At 46.5% G+C, this 22,202-nt stretch overlaps 1 protein-coding gene across 1 annotated transcript in view; it reads right to left on the bottom strand.

Moving 5' to 3' along the window:
- The window catches only part of LOC126524972 (uncharacterized), a 98,279-nt gene that overhangs the window by 19,800 nt on the left and 56,277 nt on the right, over positions 1-22,202 (bottom strand). The window lies entirely within an intron of this gene.

Here is a 22,202-nt window from a genome sequence, read left to right on the forward strand (position 1 = left end):
GCGGGAAGGAAGACGGTGTGCTTCCTTCCCGTTCTCCTCTCGCGCGAAGGAGACTGAGCCAGGATCATTGGCTCCCCTCGCACGCTTTCACTCGCCCATACAGCGTAGGGAGCGCGGTGACGGTGTTATTGCTCGGACTTTATACGGAACGGCAGAAATGCAGCTCGAGTGGCCATATAACTGCTGTCGCAATAGAAAGTGGCGAACCTGCAACAAACACTACGTTCACTTAGTGTCATTCTCTTCCACAGTGCACAATGGCCATCACTGAAGCCAAGCTTCGGGTTTGACGTTATATCACGGATACAAAAGGTAAATTTTATCCGAAATCAGTCTTTCGTAAATATGACTCTAGGCGACGGCTGCTGGTAGGCAACTACATGGTGCCTATAGCCTTGGAAAAATTGAGACACTTATATTGCATTACACATTGCTTACGTAGGTTCATTGCATCTGCACGAAGCGAGACTTGTGATGGCGTGGCTGAAGAAATCCTCCTGAGATGAGGCATCTTCATGTAGTCGAGCAAGAGCAAACATAAAAATATGGAAGTTTCCTAACCAACGTGCAGAGGAATGTTCCATTGAACCTTTCAAATTTGGCGACCTTACGATGTAAAGCTACAAATTTAGAGTGCGTAGCTCTCTATCCATATTGGAACTTCAGCATGACGGAATAACCGCATCAAATCATTTGGCTTTGAACTCGTGACATCTATGGGAGAAACTTTTCTTTTTTGTTGTTGTTGTTGTGTCCACTGCGGCAAAATCGAAAAACGCTCGTGTACTTTGGCATAGTTGCACGTTAAAGAACCCCAGCTGGTCTAAATTATACCGAAATCCTCCATTACTGCGTGCTTCAGAATCTCATTGTGGTTTTGGCTCGTCCAAAAACAAAATTTATTGTGCGTGCATGTTGTAAAGGCAGAGCAAATAAAATGGTATGCGAAGCAGCAAATTAACTGGTAAGATAAAAATTTCGTAAATTATCTGCTTCTCAGTAACATGGTTAGTGCGTTAGTGAGTGCGCTGTTGGCCGGAATTATAAAAACAAACCGCAGTTTCGCCCCAAACGCGAAGCGCTGATAGCGATAATAAATTATTTAGCTATAAAATGTGAGGTTCGTAGTTATATCGGCCGCAGATATACTTCAGTAAACATTCGTCTAATATATAGGTCTACAAGCACGTTGTGACAGGCACATCGCCGGACATGAACACATCTCCCTCGATGACCATCGACTCTCGCTGTCAAAGTGTTAGCGCGGTAAAGAGCGAACTTCAACGCGAACTCGGCGTCCGATAACACAGTTCAAAAGAAGCCATCAGGCATCTCCGCTTGCCTAGTTTATGAGCCCACCACAGATTACCTTCAAGGGGGCCGCGGCCGGAGAAAAGAGGAGTTTCTTGCTGACCAGCGCTGCATTATTGGAGATATTCCTTGCTTGAAGGTGTTGTACAAAGCCGCACTTACGCCGTCAGGGTCAGGTGACTTCCCGGCATTTAGGTCATCGATCGCCTTCTCTACCTCCCCTATCGAGATTGAGAGTTTTGATCTAACCTTTGTGTCGCCATCTTATTGTGGCATGAATGACAATACTTCCCTTTTGAAATGGTCGCTATCTACCATACGTAACGAAAACAAAGCACTATAGTACTCGCAAAAGGCTTGCTCAGTCTCACCTTTCGCTCTTGTCACGACACGGTTATATACGATTTATGATATTGCATTACATTGCGTGTAACTTTTTTCCGCGCCTAGTGCGCACTTTGTAGGCCTTTCTGTTATTATCGTTTTCTCTGCTTTCGCTCTTGCAAGTGCACCTCGAAATCTTTCAATGTCTAATAACTCCAAAGTTTCTTTCACCACACGGATATACGAGGCGTTAGACTCTCTTCTTTGACAAGAGTTTGCAAGTTCGTAGGTAACAGTTTCTCATGAATTCATTCTCTTGTTTCAGTATGCTGCTTCTTTCTACAGCTTTCATTTTAATATTTTGCTTACATGTTTCCCAATTCCACCCAATGTCTGAGGGATTAGCTTGGTACAGTTCTTCAATGAATCCCAGTTAAATATTCCTTGTCTTTCTTTTTTACTGCAAATGCTCAACATCACGATGTAATGGTCAGTGAAGGAGAGAGCGGTTACGCAATAATCTTTACACAGAGGCAAAATATCCATCAACACATATGCGCGGTTTCAGCGTGCGTGATTAGAACCTTGATAATGTGTGAATTGTTTGTTATGCCCACTGGAATTACATTCTCCGACATCTTCGAGAACGAAGCCGTTGATGACATCTATTAACGTTACCTTTCTAGTATCACGATGCTGCGTACTACTCATTTTGTCTCGTGATGAGCATACACAATTAAAATCGCCGAAAAGGCTAAATACGCCATCAGTGTTACAATACTCATTAATTTTGCAGAAGAAACCTAAATGTTGTGCAACGTCAGTTGAAGAATACAGACAAACCACGCGCCACTCATTGTAGGCAAAACCAAAATCACCGACTACAAAGTGGCCCATTGGACAGCCTGTAACCCAATGTATGACGATCCCTAAGGAACTACGTACAAACAGAACACACCCTCCTGACTTCCCAACCGCATGACTGACGCACATATAGTAATGCACCCAGAAAGGGCGCAACGTACCACCGGTCTGGTCTTCGCCTTGAACTTTTGTTTCCTGCATTGCGACTATATCTAATCCTTGTTTTGTCGCAATACGATACAGCTGATTTTTCTTCCTTTAAGTCGTTAATCCGCGGACATTCATTGCTCCTACGTGCAAGGACCTTTCCAAGGAGACATTTTTCTTGCTGGACGAGAACGCCGGCAAGACACGCGCATCACCCATTTGAACCTTTGTGCACACGCCGTAGTGGCGTCGAAAGGCTGGCCTCTTTTGCCGCCCCTTGTAAGGGATGATGCGCGAGTCCGAACGGCTCTGCGAGGTTTATTCTTCACCCCATTCGCATCCAGCGATGCTTCAACCGGTCTCAGACGCTGCTCCAGCGACACCGCCACCACATAATCATGGCGACGCTTTGCCGGGGTTGACTCCGTGTGCCTCCGTGTTGACTCCGTGTATTTCCACTGCATTTTCGTCGACTACTGGCTTTGTGCTTGCTACCTGCTGTGTCTGAGAGACGCTAGTCGTGTCCGTGGACTTTCTCGTTGGTTCCTCATCCTGCAGCACCGGAACGACGCCGGCCAGGTTCCCTGAGCGGTCTCTTGGTGCTCACCACCGCCGAGCCCGGTCGTGGCCGACGTTTCCAGCCCGGAGGCGCTGCCTTCCTTGTCTGCCCTTGAGCGGTTCCGCTCTTGTGAGTTGTACTAGGTGCTGCAGCTTTCTCTGGCTCTTCCCTCGTCCTTGAGAAGCCCACTTTGACCTACAAGCGCAGATCTGCCGACAGCTTTGGCGTAGCTGCGAGTGTATGCCTCCTCACCGTGGCGAAACGCGTGACATTGGACGCACTTCGGAACCCTACAATCTCGCCGTATATGACCCGTGTGCTTGCAACGAAGGCACAGAGGGGCTCGACCTGGTGCCACAATAGACACTGCACTGCTGTCAAGACGCATTGGGTGCAGTATGTGGTCCAGTGTGATAGCCTCCTTCAAAAACAGTCAGCACATTCGAAGCGCTCCGCTTTCCACCTATTATTGGTCACCTCCTTCCCTCCACGATATTCACTGAATGCCCTCCGAACGTAATCGTTCTTGACATCCAAAGCCACCCAATGCAACTCCAGACGCACCTCTTGCCTGTTAGTGGTCATGACGATGCAAAGATGGTACTTGACGACCAAGTGTCATGCTTCTATAGGCTTCTTTTTAGCTCCATCCGCCGGTAAGTTAATGAGCCAGACGTGGTAAATCTGGTAGGCACCTATCCCAGCAACATCCTTAATGACGCCGACGTCTTGCAGGGGCTTTAGGAAGTCTTCAATGCGATACGGACGACCTGACATGTCGCAGTGCAGCATGACTGCACGCTTCATAGCTTCACCTGATGAAACAATGGGCAGGATAATCGTTTTGTCCTTGTGCACGGAAAAAAGTGGGCGACCACGGCCGTTGACGAGCGCTGTCGCAGTTAACTCGGAGTCAATCATCCTGCAAGCATACGCGTCGGTGACCGCATGAACACGGCCGCTGTGTGGCATGAAGAATGCTTTCGCCCCAGACGCATGCATCGGCAAGCCACAGGAAACGCCTTTATGAATTATTCGCAGGCAAGCCAGGGCCTTGAGGTGCTTGGCGCGTTTCGATTTGGTCGCCTCGAGACGCTGAGCCGTTGCAATTTGTAGCGATTGTGCGTGTTCGCAGCGTCTTCTGCACTTCGAAAAATGTTGGCTCCTCTGAAATTTACGACAATGGATGCGTATAACGCGCAATAAAACAAGCCGCATGAACATCTAAACCTACAAGCATGGAGATCAGACAATTCGAAGTACTTGCCATCATTTCCACGTTGGTTGAATGATTGCAGCGCCAGAATTCCCTCTAGTCATTATTGTAATAAATTGTATGGCCCGGAGTGCCCATGTCATTGCTAGCGCAATAGAAAAAGAGTGATGCACTAATTGCGATAGCAATTGGTTTAAGGCGGCACTTTAACACCTCGGATAGTGTTTTAACTATATCTTGGGTGTCTTTCCTTTTGCACGTCAAATCACTTTACTGAAGCAGATAAGGCCAAGGTTCGAACTTGTATTGCGGCGAGCCGCCAGACGGGTGCGCTGCAAGCCGATTGGAACGGTTTGCGAAGCTCCTGGCGAAAAATGGTCCATAACCAATTGTCAGCCACCCCAACAAGGGCCGTTATGGGAGGAGTGAATGACGCCCAACTATTGATCCTTTTCACGAAGCAGTTTGCTTTACAGAAACGGGATGGCGCTTTCGGCGGCGCGGCGCACGTTGCTTCGGCGAAAGCGCTGGAATACGAAATTATTACGTCTTCTGGCCTGCTTCTGTGCGATCAGGGGCGGGAAATGCAGCTGGATTTTCGCTTACGCACTGCTCCACACCTGCTACAAAATATAGAGCGATGGAGTGACGACGTGGGCAGTAGCGGGCTGCAAAAATTGTCATTGGCATATTAGGGAATGAAATGAATCTGTGTGTCCAAATTCACGGACCTCTGCTACATAAGGACTGCCTTTGTTGCCGGCTCTTCGCGATGAACAGCTTCAGCCTCGAGGATAAAATAGTTCGCTCATCCGCCAGCGTTGTAGGCTTAACCTCCAACGAAAGGACTGCAACATGAGAACGTCTGGATGAGTGATTACCGGTCGTTTTACATAAAAAAAAGTGATAGTGTAGCTTCTTGGCAGCACGAACTAGGCGCAAGTTTCTCGCACGTTTTCTACGCATATCCACCCCAACTCACAATCAAACGTACGCCTACCCTATGGCGAGGTTATTAAGAACAAGTGAACGGGCGCACTGTTGCTTTAGTGTTCCGAAGCATGGGTGGCGGTGACTACACCGGCCGTACACTAGTGTTCGAAGCTGAGCGTTTCGTAACGGTACACACATTAAGCGGTTCACACAGTAAGCAAAATACTAGCAATAATATGTATTTGATACAAGCTATTACGATGCACAAGACATCTACGTTACAAACCTTGTGTCCACCAAGAACAATTCTATCGTAACTCAGCACAGCCACGTGCGTTAGGGGGAAAGTAGGCACTCTGAGAGTGACCGCACAGAGGAACGTTACTGAATCAGGAAGATGACACCCTGCTGCTTCAAAGTGTTTGCAAATAAAGAATGATTGATAGTCATTCAATTCATAAACGGAAAGGTATGATAGCTTCGGTTACATTTTGGCCCCGCTTTAATTACAAGCATCGTAAAAGCTGCGCGCGCCGTTTGGATAAAGCGTGCCCTTAACGTGTCCTTTGAAACTAGTCAAAGCTTCGCGTGGCGTCCAGCTAGTCACCGCCTACGATATCGGCCGAAACAGAAGTTTCCATAGCCGCACTGGCATCCTGTGCATCCATTGTAAAGACAGAAGTAACGGTGGCAGTTGAGGCAAGCAGTGGACTCGTCGCCATGTGATCAAACATTGCAGCGCCCACGGGATCGCCGTGAAAAGGGTTGTTAGGTGAGGTAGGAACAAACATTAGTGCAGAAAAACTTATTTTTATTAAAGAACAATGCACAACTTGAACTTAATTAAATAAACAATATGCCTAGTGAACTTTATATGGAAAGGTGACAAGGAAATTAAAAAAAATTGTAAATGTTTTAGTTACGAATGGATACCTGTTTTAACCACCCTCCCCAAGAAAGGGTGTTTGCGCCGCCATCAGTTGCAATTCCATGTAGCTTGTGTAATTTGGAGAAAGACACGCTCCTAAAGCTTTGCGCTTTAAGCTAAATGTATTCCAAACTGCTTCTATTTAATTTCTCAATCAGACCTCGATGATTGTACAAAAACTGTTCTGGATCTTCCCGCTTTGCATCTGCGTCATGCGACGTCATGAAAACTGTGAGAACCCCCTTAAGATATGTGTTCGCGCTGCTTATGCATTATTAGACCGAACAAAGGAAGAATTATTGCTTCCGATTGCAGACGAAATCCACCTTTAGCCCTCCGCGATGGGCCACAAGGTTTCGGGATGCGCTCCCTTCGCCTTTCTGCCTCGCGACGTCACGAAACCGCGAATCAGCCCTCGATGATTGTTCAAAAACTGTTCTGGATCTTCCCGCTTTGCATCTGCGTCACGCGACGTCATGAAAACTGTGAGAACCCCCTTAAGATATGTGTCCGCGCTGCTTATGCATTATTAGACCGAACAAAGGAAGAATTATTGCTTCCGATTGCAGACGAATTTCACCTTTAGCCCTCCGCAATGGGTCACAAGGTTTCGGGATGCGCTCCCTTCGCCTTTCTGCTTCGCGACATCACAAAACCGCGAATCTGCCCTCGATGATTGTACAAAAACTGTTCTGGATCTTCCCGCTTTGCATCTGCGTCACGCGACGTCATTAAAACTGTGAGAACCCCGTTAAGATATGTGTCCGCGCTGCTTATGCATTATTAGACCAAACAAAAGAAGAATTATTGCTTCCAATTCCAGACGAATTTCACCTTTAGCCCTCCGCGATGGGCCACAAGGTTTCGGGATGTGCTCCCTTCGCCTTTCTGCCTCGCGACGTCACAAAACCGCGAATCAGCCCTCGATGATTGTTCAAAAACTGTTCTGGATCTTCCCGCTTTGCATCGGCGTCACGCTACGTCATGAAAACTGTGAGAACCCCCTTAAGATATGTGTCCGCGCTGCTTATGCATTATTAGACCGAACAAAGGAAGAATTATTGCTTCCGATTGCAGACGAATTTCACCTTTAGCCCTCCGCGATGGGCCACAAGTTTTCGGGATGCGCTCCCTTCGCCTTTCTGCCTCGCGACGTCACAAAACCGCGAATCAGCCCTCGGTGATTGTTCAAAAACTGTTCTGGATCTTCCCGCTTTGCATCTGCGTCACGCGACGTAATGAAAACTGTAAGAACCCCCTTAAGATATGTGTCCGCGCTGCTTATGCATTATTAGACCGAACAAAAGAAGAATTATTGCTTCCGATTCCAGACGAAATCCACCTTTAGCCCTCCGCGATGGGCCACAAGGTTTCGGGATGCGCTCCCTTCGCCTTTCTGCCTCGCGACGTCACGAAACCGCGAATCAGCCCTCGATGATTGTTCAAAAACTGTTCTGGATCTTCCCGCTTTGCATCTGCGTCACGCGACGTCATGAAAACTGTGAGAACCCCCTTAAGATATGTGTCCGCGCTGCTTATGCATTATTAGACCGAACAAAAGAAGAATTATTGCTTCCGATTCCAGACGAATTTCACCTTTAGCCCTCCGCGATGGGCCACAAGGCTGCCCCGTTTCTAGTGGAATAGAAGTCTGCCCACCAATCGCTTTGGCACTGGCTGCTTGAAGCTACGGGGCAGAACGGACTTATTTACGCATATTTAACTTTTTTTTACGTGGCGATGAAACGTTGCCAAGCCCTTTCGGCACGCATTTAATGTGGCTCTGCCAATTATTCTCCGGTGAGGATCCGTATTAGCGGCACTTTTGACCTTCAGTTACACACGGCCGCGATTTTTTCGAGCAGCCACCGCAAGCTAAGCAAAGGGAAGCGTACCAATCTTAGACGCCGCTCCTTCTTCCTGAACGGCCCTCCTCCTCCTCATCCCTCATCTTTAATAGGTTGTCAACTTTCACGCTCTAGTCAACCTCACTGAAACACTCGCCACCTTTGCGCGCTCCTCGCGTCTTGTCAGCCAATTAGATAAGAAAAAAGGTGTAGTGACGTTTGACTTCGCGAACGCGGGTGACACGCAAGCGTATGGATGCAATGGCGCACACCAAGCTATCGGCCGTCGATGCGCCTAAGTGCCTAGACTGTCGGCATCGCAGAACAACTTCAATATAAGGCTCGCGCCGCCGCGTCATACGCCGCAGCCTCTGGAGTAGAACGCCCCTCCCCCACACCCCAGCGGGCTCAGGCACACATGAACACATACTCGATGACCGCGGTCACTCGCTGTCAAAACCCTAGCGTGAGGAAGCGAGCCAGCAGCAGGGAGCGAAGTGACCTTCGTGGTGTCATCGCTTCAACGCAAACTGAGCGGCGAGAGCATAGCACGGACAACATTATGAGCCGTCGGCGCACCTATACTCTGCCCTCAACGCAGATCAATTTCAAGATTAGGCGCGCACGACCGCGCGGCCTCGCAATGCGCATTTGCTGCCAAAGTGCAACACCGCGACCCCGTTGAGAAGACGGCGCGCTTTCTCCCTGCTTTCTTCACTTGTGCGCGCGAGATTGAGCCGCCATCGTCGGGTCCCCTGCCGTATCCCTTCACTCCCACTATACAGCATATATCGTGCGTGTACGGTGTTATGAATCGACGAACCCGGTACGTTCTTCCCGCAGACGGCACCCGTAGCGACTGCAAGAGGAGGTCTACCCAACACGCAGCTGCCTACCCTCCTCCTCCGTTACGCTTCGCGTCTTTTCTCCTACCCAGCTTCGCTCAACGCCACGTGGACTTTTTTCCTGGACTTTCCTCTAAGTGGCGTTGCTTTCCCGCGCGCGTGCTCTAGCGCGCTGGGATTCGCGCCTGTTGTAACGAATCTGGTATAGAACAGTCCATCGCGTCACTTCGAAAGTTTGCCCTTTTATGTTTTCCAATTCGATGGGTTCTGAATCCTTAGCTGAACTAGGTGGGAGAAGATAATTACCTAGTTGCTACTTGTACAACAAATTAAGCTGGAACAGCCACATCGCTAATAGATGTAATTGATGCCTTCGCAATCCTCCGTGGTTGCTCAGTGGCTATGTTGTTGGTCTGCTGAGCGCGCGATCGCGGGATCGAAGAGAAAGCGTCTCAGATAAAAGAACAACCGCATCTGCGAAATGCATGGAGTGATTTTTATAAGACGGCACTATTTCCGTAGCGTCTGCAAGTATTGCCCGCGAAGTATGAAGCGTAATAGAAACCACGCACAAGCTCGGGGTTTTCGCAACAGAGTTCTGTAGTTTGTGAGGAGCTGTAGTACGGGCGACCACTTACGCTTATGGAGCCATCCCTTGCTCGAAGTCTACAAATACGTAAGCCAGGGACATATCAGAAAGTGATTTTTTTTTTTGATACCACATCCCCCCCCCCATTTCAGGATATTGCTTTCAACTGAAGAGTTTTCTCGGCCGCACGTTGTAGTATTAGCGCGCCTAGAGGCTGCATAAGAAACGTGACAACACGACAGGTGCCTCTTGCGCCAAGAGACATATCGATGACAGTGATACGATGAGGTGACTGACGGCCACTGTCAAAAAGTAAAACAATGCATGCGTGATAACATCGTGCACTGACGTATTCACTGGCTGCTCAGGCATGGCACAGACACCACGGGCAAAAGCTGCGTGGGTGATGTCGCTTGAAAACTATGCATACAGCTCCCTGAACTATTTCCATCGTCCTCGCACTACGTGCAAACCAAGTTTAATAATGGGCTCTGGCGTTTCAGAGTGAACGTAGTGCCAGGGCGATCAGGGCAATGGACAAGAACGAGAGAACGTTGAAGGAATACGACACTGCAACATGTTTGAAGTCAAGGGTCTGACGGAATCCCGTCTGCTCGGTATGGTACATGACGAAAATTAGATAGCACCGACAAAAAACCGAATGACGTTTCGGCTCCCCTACGGGAGCCTTGTTCACAATGGGCTGGCACCGACCAAAAAAAAAAAAAAGTAAGGATGGAGTGACGTTGCGTTAATAAATTTTTCCTTATTTTGGTTGCTGCACTCTAAAAACAAAGAGTTCCAGGCACTCTCTTTGAGGGAGTATCTGCTTGTCCCATATTTCACTCTCTTTTCGAAAGTAGATTGACCCTCTATGAGAGAGAGTAGGTCAACTCCTCCCGACAGAGTATAGTTACTCCACCGGAAGGGAGTGCTAGTACTCTTCGGCAGAGTGCTAATACTCTCCCCACATGGGTAATAGCACTCCCCGAGACCGAGTACTTCTACTCCTCCAAACCGAGTACTTCTCCTCCAAGCCGAGTTTTTATACTCCGCCTATTAGAGTGCTAGTAATCTTCCCAATAGTGTGAAATCACGATGTAGATCCATGGTCCCGTTAGAAGGGAATCTCAATACTTACATGAGGGGAATACTTGATTCCTTCAAAAGCAGCTCCTGCACTTGTGCTTGGTGAATGGCATGTAATCTCTAGTCGCCGAGTAACTCAAATGAAAAGTTTTCTCTCTTTAAAGGTCAAAATATTTATTGATCAGTCACAAGACAAACTGTATATTATTTTAGGAAACGCACTGACAAACATATAAAATCATATTACAATGATGTCCATGAACTTTAGAACATATCTTGTAAAAAACATAAGTAAGTTCTCTAAAGTTTCAGCAGAATTACAGTGTAGAAATATACTTTAATTTCAACTGGCTCCTTCCTTTCAAAAATGAAGTGTACAATGGAAAGTTAAACAGAACAAACGTGTGCAAACTCACAAGGAGTTGACACTGTGATCGAAGAGAAATATCCACCACAATTACTGGTCAGCAAACGCATTCCTGGCACAAAACGCATGCACGTATATGGCAGATGTTACCAGATGAGCTGCTAATCATGGGGCTGGTAATGTAGATAAATTCTAAAGAAACGTTTTGCGTGCTATATTCTAAGACGGCAGCTCATTTGATAACGTCCTGTACAGCGTGTGGATGTTCCTGAGAGTATAGTGCATTGAGAAATGTGTTGTATATTCTCATGTAAGGCCGCATGTCTAGCTAGCTTGGTGTGACATACCGTCTATTGAAAGTTTTCTTGACATTTAGTGAAATATGGCATACCCATTATACCTACATTCTAGTTTTCTCATCCAAATTGCATGGCAGTGTATTTTGATTCTTTGGTGTGCGCTCCTCTCCACTACGGGCAGTCGCGCTGGGCTGGCTCTTTGACATCCTTGTGTCCTTGCAACTGCCTTGTTGCGTTATAGAAAGCGGGTGCCTGAAAAATATAATGTGCAGAAGTGAACACGAGGACAAGGTGTAAAATGTTAAGGCAGTCAAGAAGTAAGGTCATTGCACTAAACGAAAGTCTTAGCTCTTAGTCGCCCTACTCAAATGCATGGAGACATCTAAATGGCTGCGACACTCAACTGCTAAACTTCAATCTTAAATTTGATCAAAATAGAAATAACCGACAGATCGTCCTCGTTCAGCACCAATGTTAAAATACTACTACTAATAAATAGAATATTGGTCATTGTCAGATGTCGTAAGTCTGTCATTAGTCTGGTGTGTCACAAACACCACTTGTGGCACATCCTAAGCACGTGCCCAGTGTGCCCCCGCACCATCTCTCGTTTCACTGCCCAAGCCATAATATGAGGATCATATCTGCAAACATGATGCTCAGTAGGGATGAAAATATGGTCTTCAGTTCAATGGATATGACTGGATGTGCCTGTAAGAAAGGGCAACAAGGCTTGTTATGGCAAGCTTACCCAGATTTCAATACCAACAAGAAAGTTCACTGCGGCGTGAATCTATGCTACTAAAATTCATGAGCTTATTTTCATTTATGAGGTGCCCAATGAAGTTCATTTTTGACAGACTCGACTACTGCTGCAGTTTGAAATCTAGTATTTTACATTCTTGACGGCATGTAAAAGTTGCAGTTAGACCACAGTTAGTCTATTAGACCAATCTTTGTCTTTGTACGACAGACGACTGGTTATACGGAACTAAAGCAACGTTTTATTTTTATACTTTATTTCTCCACTACATTAAAGCGATAAATACATTTTAATCTGCCATGCGCATTAGCAAGATGCACACATTACGCTTGTAACCCCAGAGGAAGGCTGATTTAGCGGTTCATATGATATAACTCTGAAAGAGCAACTCATATTGGCAAATGCACAGGCATGTCCAAAACAATAAGCGTATGCAATGCGGCACTGCAATTGTAATTCCACACAGCAGCCGTTATATTCGATGCCGATGCATAACTCGCTGCTTAACAATTGACAGATTTCGTAGACATAATCACACTTTCAGATTCGCACCGTGCTTGAAAACCGCAACAGGAGACAAAATCAGACGCATAATCACACCATTTCAATACATGAGCAAACACAGTTCCGTCTTGGAGTTCAACCCCATGAGGGAGATTTAGTACGCGACGGCGACGAGCGACGGCTTCGAGCGACAAAACGGGCCGTCGCTCGAACAGATCGCTCGGTTCTGGAAATCTCGAATTCGTCACGCGTTGCCCGGAGGTGCTATGAGCGACCAGCCCATAGCGCGAAGCCGGAATTGGATGTACATAGCTTAAATACTACCAAGTGTCGCGCCGAACAAGCAAACAATAGAATTATTATGCGTGTCAAGGATAAGAACCTACTGCGAGTCCTTCGGAAATATTTTATGCTACTTTTTATAGTAAAATACGCCAACTTAAATTACTAAAGCACGTGTCGCGTACGCTAGTTTTGACGCATATTTGCAGCCTTCATACCGGCAACACCGGCGAGACGTCGCTTAAAATCATCGCTCGCAAGGAGTACGGCTTCTTGGCGACGAGCGAACACGACAGTCATCTCCATGGCATCGCTTGTAAATGTCACGAGCAAGATCGCTTATATCGGATTTACACTTTATTCAGCATAAAACATGGTTTCCGCATGCGTTCTCAGTAAGTTCAAGATAACGCGCCCAACTGACCTCTTGCAGCATGCAGCTGAATGCTTGTGGCAAAGTTTCTAACACTGGCGCTGCACGTAACTTCAGAGGTCGCAGATAACCCATGGGCGAGACACCGTCAAGCGCGCAGCTTATTTATAACTAAAGCATGCCGCCAGCAAAATGACGCCTTCTGTTATGTGACTCCTTAATTCAACACCTTTGTGTACAGGGTAGACTGCCAAATTGAATAAATTGAAACACACAAAACGCACGCCAAGCACGCTCTGCATAGGCTCTGAATCATGGGCTGGTGAACAAACCATTTTAAGTGTCCTCTCGCCTCACGTCTTCTTGAACATACCATGGTTCTGGCAGCGATTGCGATTTTCAAAGCTCTTACCGATGGCGGCAAATGATAAAATCGCGTGCAGTTATCGCGACGATTGGCCTTTTCGATATACATCGAGAGAAATAGCGCTTGCCTAGTCCGTTGTCAATCGCGTCGGCTAAGAGCCGCTACGACTTCCTAGCGATAGCCTGTCATATAGGCAGGATGTGCACTTAAGTTAGAATTCACTTACCGTGGAGCATTTGTTATATCCAACGAATGACGAACGACTGTCGTATTTTCGCGACGACGCGAGGTGGCTGACACATGATCTCCCTTGGATGGCTTTCGTTGCTGCTTGGACGGATCACCTTTCTCCGGTGCTGTGCTATTCCGCGATGTTGAGCGCTCACTCGGTGGAGCAACTCCGATTGTAAAAGTAGAGCGCTCGCTCCGCGTTCCTTTGAACTGTGGCTGCCAGTCCTCTTAGAAGCAAAACGGTGTGTTCTTTGCTCAGCGTGCGTGAGTGATACATCGCCATGTTTGGGGCCAGCCAACTACAGTGGAAGCAGAAGCTTACGCTACGTTTTGTTCTCTATTGCCGCAAGAACAGGCATTCTACTCTCTCTCAGAAGGGCGGAGTGAAAAGCACATTTCACTCTCTCCTTGCTGGCGAAGTCAGCAATGCATTTCACTCCATGCGACATTTTGCGAGAGTGAAACAACACTTTGAAGAGTAAATCGGCCGCTTCACTCCTGCGATACCCTCCCTAGTTTTTAGAGTGTGCTACCTAATTTTTATCACACTGGAACATAATATTATGGTACTGCTCTTTGCTTCTGAAAACACTTTGGCGACAAATCAGATATGACGTCGACATGTGCAGGTATAGATACTTACGGAAGTCATTAGCAGCAATACTTGGCAGAGATGTGAATATACTAAGTGCGTTCATTACCTGAAACGACAATAATAAAAATTGTTCAAAAATTTTGCAGGAATCGCTGACGATCAAAGTAAGCCAATGACAAACGGTTGCATACGGCTATTTACTTTATTAGAGGATTGACGCGGTTTATGGGGCACATTTGCTGCAGTCAGAAATATATTCAGGAAGTATTTTTAATTTCACCGCGTAATTCCGTAGAACACAGTCTCATTTGAAGTGGCGGTACAGGTGGCTTTACATAAAGCCAATTTGTCATGTGTGCGATGTGTCAAGCGGCGAACCTACCCATCCTACCCGCATGTTTTTGTGTCTTTAGAAGAGCCGGTCAGGCGGTCAGTGCGCGAGTAACTAAGAAGACCCAAAAAGCATCAGTTGAAAAAATGACTTGAGGGGCGTAGCATCAATGCGTCGGGTAATATCGCATCAGGTAACATGGCGACAACGAGTCTGGGTGAAATGCGTTGGGTAGCTAGAAGGCAGCGGCATGATCTTTCAAGGGACGTTAGCGCGAGTAGCTCAACGTAGGTGTCGTCACGGCGGTATACAGATGTGGCGATACCCTGTGTGCATAGAGAAAGAAATTCAACGAGAGGGGACACTCGGCGAAAACTGGCAACAGGAAACACGTCACGCCTAGTGTTAATCCAATCCATTAGTTGACGCGAGCATCGGGAAAAAAAATGTGAAATGAACTTATAGAGAACGTTTCATATTTTTGATTCTTTCCCGCTAAAACTAAACAGTTTTGCACATAAATGAACTTATATTTCTCGGCCTATTTTTGTTGTGTTACCTAGCAACAAGCTAGCGGCGCGCCAGACGCGCCACATGATGCGTCATGCGCAGCAAGACGTGCCACTGAAGCGAGCGATGCCGGCTGCGCATGTGAAGTTCGTCTGTTCGGCGACCCGTCCATTTTGGATGTAGCCCGTTTCATTTCATTTTATTACCTTAAACACCCCACTCGGGGTATTACATACGGGGTGGTTAACATGTGGACACAAGAAAAGGCAGGTGTTACAATGAAATAAAAGTTTGAACACTTTCGAGAAATTGTGAATGACATGTGACGGCTGCAACATTGAAGGGTAGGTCGTTCCAGTCCTTGCAGCTCGAGGAAAAAATGATTTAAAGGTGACAGTTCGTGTTCGAGGATGAGACACTTGGAGTTGATGGCTGGTGCGCTGTGACATCCGTGAAGATGATGGGATGACGTAAGGTGAGCGGCTTAGTGAGCTGTAAAAAGTTGTGATAAAAAGAGAGCGTGGCGATGCGATGACTAAAAGCAAGAGATGTCAAGCTAGATTGTGCTTTTAAATGTGAAATGCTGATCTTATATGAATAAGAAGAATGGATGAATCTAGTCGCACGATTCTGAACTGACTCGAATGCATTGATGATATATGTTTGATCAGGGTTCCCGATGGCGGCGGCATATTCCAGTTGTGGTCTGAAAATGATTTGTATGCGAGTAGTTTGACGTGCTGTGGAGCATGACGAAGGTGACGCCTCATGAACCCACGGATCTTGTTCGCTGACGAAATTACGTTAGTCGCATGCGCATTCCAGGAAAGGTTGTGGGACAGGGTTACGCCTAAGTACTTATGGGCACGTTGCAAGTGCTAGGTGACGCCTTGTCTTTCGGATCCCTAGCGCTATCTGACGAATAGTTGCTCGAATGCGGTAGGATTGCTCACGGCGTAAGCAGCTCGCGCTGCGTGTTTGGAGCCCTGTCTGACGGTAGTGATGGCGCGAAATAGAGTGCCGATATTAATTTTAGCCGGGTTTCGGGAATTACAAGATCTTGACAACCTTTTTCGTGAAAAAAATTCACAGAAAGGAAGTCGTCTATTCGACGTGAGGGAAGTGTTGAACTCGCACTTATCGGAAGTGACTGCTAGGTGTATTCCGCAAAGAAAAAATAACGCACCAGCGAGATGCGTGAAGCTCAGCGTAAGTTACTTCGTTACCTACGGTGCGGACGCATGAAATTATACGTGACATTGATTCTTGAAGATCGGCGATAGCAGACAAATCCTAGCGGGGAGCTGCGATTGCCGTGCGGGCATCGCAGGGAAGTGCAAGCACGCCGCGGTAGTTTCCCTGTACATACACGACAGCAAATGCGAATCCAACACATCGCATCCAAGAACGTCGTATTTTTATGCTGTTGTGATTTTTCAGTGCGTGCAAAGGAGGTTCCAATAAACCACGCCGTCAAATATTTTGGTGATCTCAACTGCCCCTTAGTTGATATGCTGGGCGCAGAAGGGTGCATGCCAGCTGAGCCAGCTGTAACCCCTCCTCGTAGCTCTCAGCAAGAACTGGCGCTGTTTGAATGGGAGAAGATTGAGAAAGAGTTCCCCAGCTTCGCTGCAGTACAGTGAGGAAACAAACTACTTTGTTTGCTACATATCCTGGTGCGCACTGCAGGTGTCCGGTTGCGTCCATCATTGCTGTAAAAGCAACGAATTCAGCGTTAGCGCACTTGGCATAACGCCGGAACATTAAACAGCCGTCGGACGAGCGCGATCCAGTGTTGACGCCGTTCTGCTTCATACGTTCGGCTCGTGAACCTGTAAATTTTGTTCCTCCTGAGTTGGTGTACGGGCTGTTGCAGCTCACTGCGCAACAGCTCGGGTTGCACTTCGGCATATTGCTCAGAAAAGGCAACACCTACGCGCGAAATAGTGCACAGACAGGCTTTCCGAACGCAAGCGGGCCAGTCGTATCCTGCCGAGTGCGTGCTCGCCACCGCGAGGGGTGGCCCAGTAGGCGCGGAAACTACGTTCGCAACCTGCCTATAGGCTAGAACTGATTCTACTGCGACGTTTGCAATTGTGTAAATAGAGAGATAAGGATTACGACGGCGGGAAATCGAAATAAATTTGTACTTATTAGGGTTCAAGGCCACTTGCCAACGGTTGCACCAGTCCTTCACGTTATGAGGTCATTCTGGAGATATGCTGGGTCAGAGGTGTTAGTCACAGACCGATGAATCACACAGTCGTCAGCGAACATGCGAATATGTCAGAAACCATGCGGTGGAAGGTCGTTAATGTATATTAGGAAAAGAAGCGGTCCTAAGACTGAGCCTTGAGAGAAACCTGAAGTGACAGGGAAGGGTTCGGAGGAGACGTTATTGACAAGGACGAACTGGGAGCGATTAGTAAGGAATTCTTTTCCCCATTGTACTACGTGAGGATCCAAGTTCCATCTGGATAATTTTAGTAGCAAGTGGTTATGAGGCACTGTGTCAAAATCTTTAGAGTAGCTTAGAAAGATGGCGTCGGTTTGAACGTTATCAAGATTAACGTGGATATAGCTAGTTGAGTTTCGCATGAAAGCCCTTTACGAAAACGATGTTGAGAAGGGTGAAATAAGTTTCCCGAGTCTGAAAAGTTCATGATATGTGAATATACGACATGTTCCATGATTTCGCAAGGAACACTAGTTAACGAAATGCGGTGGTAGTATAAGGGGGATCTTTGCTACCTGCTTTGAATACTGGAACGACCTTTCCCACTTTCCAATCATCCGGTAAAGTACCTGTAGACAGTGATTGCGAGTACAACAGAGTAAAACAAAGAGTGAGGCATTGTTCAATGTTATTTGCCGGTTTGCACGATGGTGTGCTGGAAGTGTTCTTATAGCTAGTACAGCCTTCAGTATTAGACCTTTAGGGATTGTATTGTTCCCTGTACAGACTGTGTAGGTTTTCAGAAAGGAGGTGTAGCTCGCACGATTTTTGGTAAGTGTTCTAGCCTGTAAGAATTCGGTGCTACGTGGCAGAGAAGAGTTATTGACTTGCGATGGCTGTCACTTATTTGCCTTTTGCGGATAGATCTGCGTGGGGTGTGTTTCTGTTTCGAAGGTTTCTTGCAGAATGCGTCGCTTAATTCCAGCTCGGTTTCTGTTTGACTTTGTGCGTGTACAGGTGGGCGTGCGGGTGCCTGTGTGAACACTTCGGTTGTGGATTTTCTGTTGACTGTTAGAGTTGTGTTTGTTTAAGTTTGTGTCGTTTTCGCTGTAGTGTGTGTCTTGCGACTTCTTTCACATTCCGCTTTCTGTGTTTCGAGGGTTCCTGAGGTGACTGTCGCGCTTGTGTTGTTCGGGGCGGCCCGGTCGGCAGAGGCGGCGGGGGTGGTATCTGTGGTAGATTTAAAGAATGCTTTTTCTGTACTTCCATGTTTATAACCTTTATACCAAAGAAACAACGAAGGAACTCAAAAGTGTGTTGAAATGTATTGAAACGGCATTGAAATGTATGTTGCCCATGGAAGACGAGTGTATTCTAGATCGTTCAGACAAGAGACTCGCAGTGTATTTGAAGGGGAAGCACAACCCGCTACCGTTAGCCTAGGGGTCGCCGCAATGTGATACAGCCCCACACATCTCAACTTTCAGACGCAAGGAAGCTTGACAGCAGCAGCACTCAGTCCTCAATGCATACAAGGTGTCCCACGCAACTTGCGCCAAACCTTTAACATAAGCAAATGCCACGCAGCTGGACAGAACCAAGGTAATATTGTTTGCCGTCGCTTGAAGATACTCAGATTACTTCTCAATTCTACATAAATAGTTAGAATTACTTAATAAACTTCTCAAATATTATAATTAGATCAATAGTGTTAATGAGAAAATAATAGAGCAACATGAAACACTCCCGATACAGCTTCCTTTGCTCAATACGTGCTACGTAAGTGTTTTTCCGAGCGTGAAAGGAGCCCGCGAATACATTCAACGTGCCGCGAGTGGCCAGTCGCTCGGCAATTTTGCGTGCATTCGCGGGCTTATTTCACGCAAGGAAAACACTTTTATGCAGCACGTATTGCGTAACAGAAAGCTTTGTAGGGAGTTTCTCATGTTGCTCTTCCAATTTCTCATCTACACTTTTCATCTAATCATAATACTTGAGAAGGTGAAGAAAATAATTTAGACTAAATATCGAATTAGGCCGAATGAAAAAAAATATAATCTGAGTATCTCCAAGCGACGACAAACATTACGCTGGTTCTGTCCAGGCACGTGTCATTGGCATATGTTTAATACTTGGCTAAAATTACGTGGGACACGCTGTATAGTTGGCGTTCGGCTACAAATGTGCTTCGCCATTTTGCAGTGCGAGACCAAGTGTCCCTATCGTAACAAGTCCGAGTATGAAAATGCGAGGGAAAGAGCGATACAAGCCAAGGATACCAACTCGACTCGATAAAATAACGATGCGCTTCCCTACGTATGTATAGCGACAATATTTAGGTTGCGTTTCTCTCATTGCAGTATGCTGTAGAGGTCAGAGCCCGTGACTGACTGGTCTGTAGCTGTAGCACACGTGGCTATAGGTGTACGCCGAATCAGTATATGTCTGCTGTTCTGTGTTGAGCAATCTCATGCAATGACGTTGTTTTCGTGAAATGAAAGGCTGCGAGAGACTACGTGAAAAACAACTCCTGGGTAACACAAGCAAACGCATCGAGTGCTGATGCATCTTTCACGCATGCAGAGTGTTCGAAATTTAATAGCACAAAAACTGAAGAATAGGTTAAGAAGCTGTTGATGTAGGATCATGAATTTGTTACTGGAAGACAAACAGCGGCATAGCCTTTCTTTATCTTTTTTTTTTTTTGCAAAGCTTATTGCACAGAAGGGTACGCTATGGAAATGGTAGAGGGACTTGTAGAGTAGTTGTTCCATACAAAGCTTGGGAGGACAAACAAATTCAGGGGCACCTCCCTGAACAGGAACTCTCCCAGATATGTGTAGCATTATATGGCGGTTGGCATGGCGCATAATGTGTTATGCGTGTTAATATGTGTGGGGGTTATACTGGTGTAGTATGGGTTATTTTCTCATTGATGCTTGATTAGTAACACCATACAGATGTAGAGAGAAACGTTGTGGCTGTTGCTAGTCCTGCTTGACGTGTGCTCGTAGTCCAGCCTGGCCACTACACATAACTCGGGCGGCTTCTAAGGCGTCTTTGTCGTTCATATTGCTGTTTTGTCATTTGTCGTCGTCTTTCCTTGCTCTGTCGGTGTTAGTTGGTCTTCAGTGTGTATCAGGTTTTTTAGGGTGACCCACTCTGACTGATGCTCCGGTTGAGCACACTTTTTCTTCGCATTGGTTCGACGCATCCCCTCGGTTTCGGTCTCTTTAGTCACCTCTCAACCTCAATGGTCGTATGTTCACCAGGGCGTCCCATAGTGCTTGCTATCCCCTTTTTAGTATCGGCTTAAGCATTTACGAAGTTGGTGTAACGCTTCTTTTCTACTGGCGGCATACGAAGAACGGCGCATACGGACGTTTTCGTGGAATGTTCTGCGCCGGCGCCTCTATTGCTATGGAGGACAGTGGTTTGTCTGTCAATGTACTCCGGATGGCAGCTATCAACCGTGCACAAGAATGGGCTTAACCTGCGCAATCTCGCCCTGTTTTGGGAAAGAGAGCTTTGTGGCTTTAGATGGAGTGTTCTGACCAGCTGGCCATATAATGCTACGCATAAAACGTTCCAGATTTGAGTGACCTGGCATATTCTCACTGCCCAATTTAAGACCCCGCCGTTTCTTTGCAGCAGTTGCACCAAAGCTTCAGTTGCTGAAAATGGAATTCAATACTCTATAACCATGTCTGCGTTTGTTTCGCCGTTTGAAACCTTAACCACATGCCACGCTTTCAAAGACCTTCATAAGTTTTTTTTTCTTTTATTACAGAAGGTTGTTTTTGATCCACACATAATTGAATTCGCATACAAATCTGCTATAGCATTCTGTCGGGATTTTTGATCTCGGAGATATTTATTGCTTTGCTAGGGAAAAATACGAAGCTATGCATCTTTCTTAAAACACTAATAACGCCCAGGGTCGCTTTCTTATATTGACACGTGTACTTCGTTATCTTTCTCGGGTGACCGCTTTTCAACGCCTAACAATTGTTATCGCACAGTGCAGGACGCGCCTGCATGTATCGGAAATTTCACGAATGTTATCGGTCGTTCTATCCGCTGTGTGTTGTCACCGAATCTTGTATAATCTGATTTCATGTAGGCACTACGCGAATGGTGTAGAACTTTCTGGAAGACACGCGAGCACCATCGATTACTCTGGAGCGTTCGATGACTGGTGTATGAAAGCTGATGCGTTTGACCCGCGGATCAGATTTCCACGATCGCCGAATGTGTTCACTGCTATCGTTGCGTTTTGAGCATAGCCTGTTTTTGTAGGCCCAGCGTCGCCCAATAAAAAGTTATATTCACCATTCACAGTTTCATCATTGCTACTGTGTTCTTCACCGTCACTACCACGTAGGAATATGAAATTTACTTTTAAAGCCGTAGCTTATCCACATAATTCGAGCTTCGCCTACACGGATTCCATAACGTGGCTCAAATTTTCATGCAAAGTAAGCAATGTGCTTGAATAGTTTAGCCAAGACGCCGGACATCACGGAACACGTCATATTTACGCAGTATATGAAGTAATGTAGAAAAAGTACTGTAACTATTAAAGGAGAATCAGACATCCAACAGTTCATAGCAATTGCTTCAAAGGAAACCCACACCAGTTGCTCGAAAGACTTCAGTAAATATTCACGAATTTGTCCCGGACCAGGACGAATTTTTTGTCAGCTGTGAGGCTTTTCTTTGGAGGAACCCGTATTGGTTTCCTTTGTAGCA

This window comes from Dermacentor andersoni, chromosome 3, assembly GCF_023375885.2.
Source record: "Dermacentor andersoni chromosome 3, qqDerAnde1_hic_scaffold, whole genome shotgun sequence".
NCBI classification, from domain to species: Eukaryota; Metazoa; Arthropoda; class Arachnida; order Ixodida; family Ixodidae; genus Dermacentor; species Dermacentor andersoni.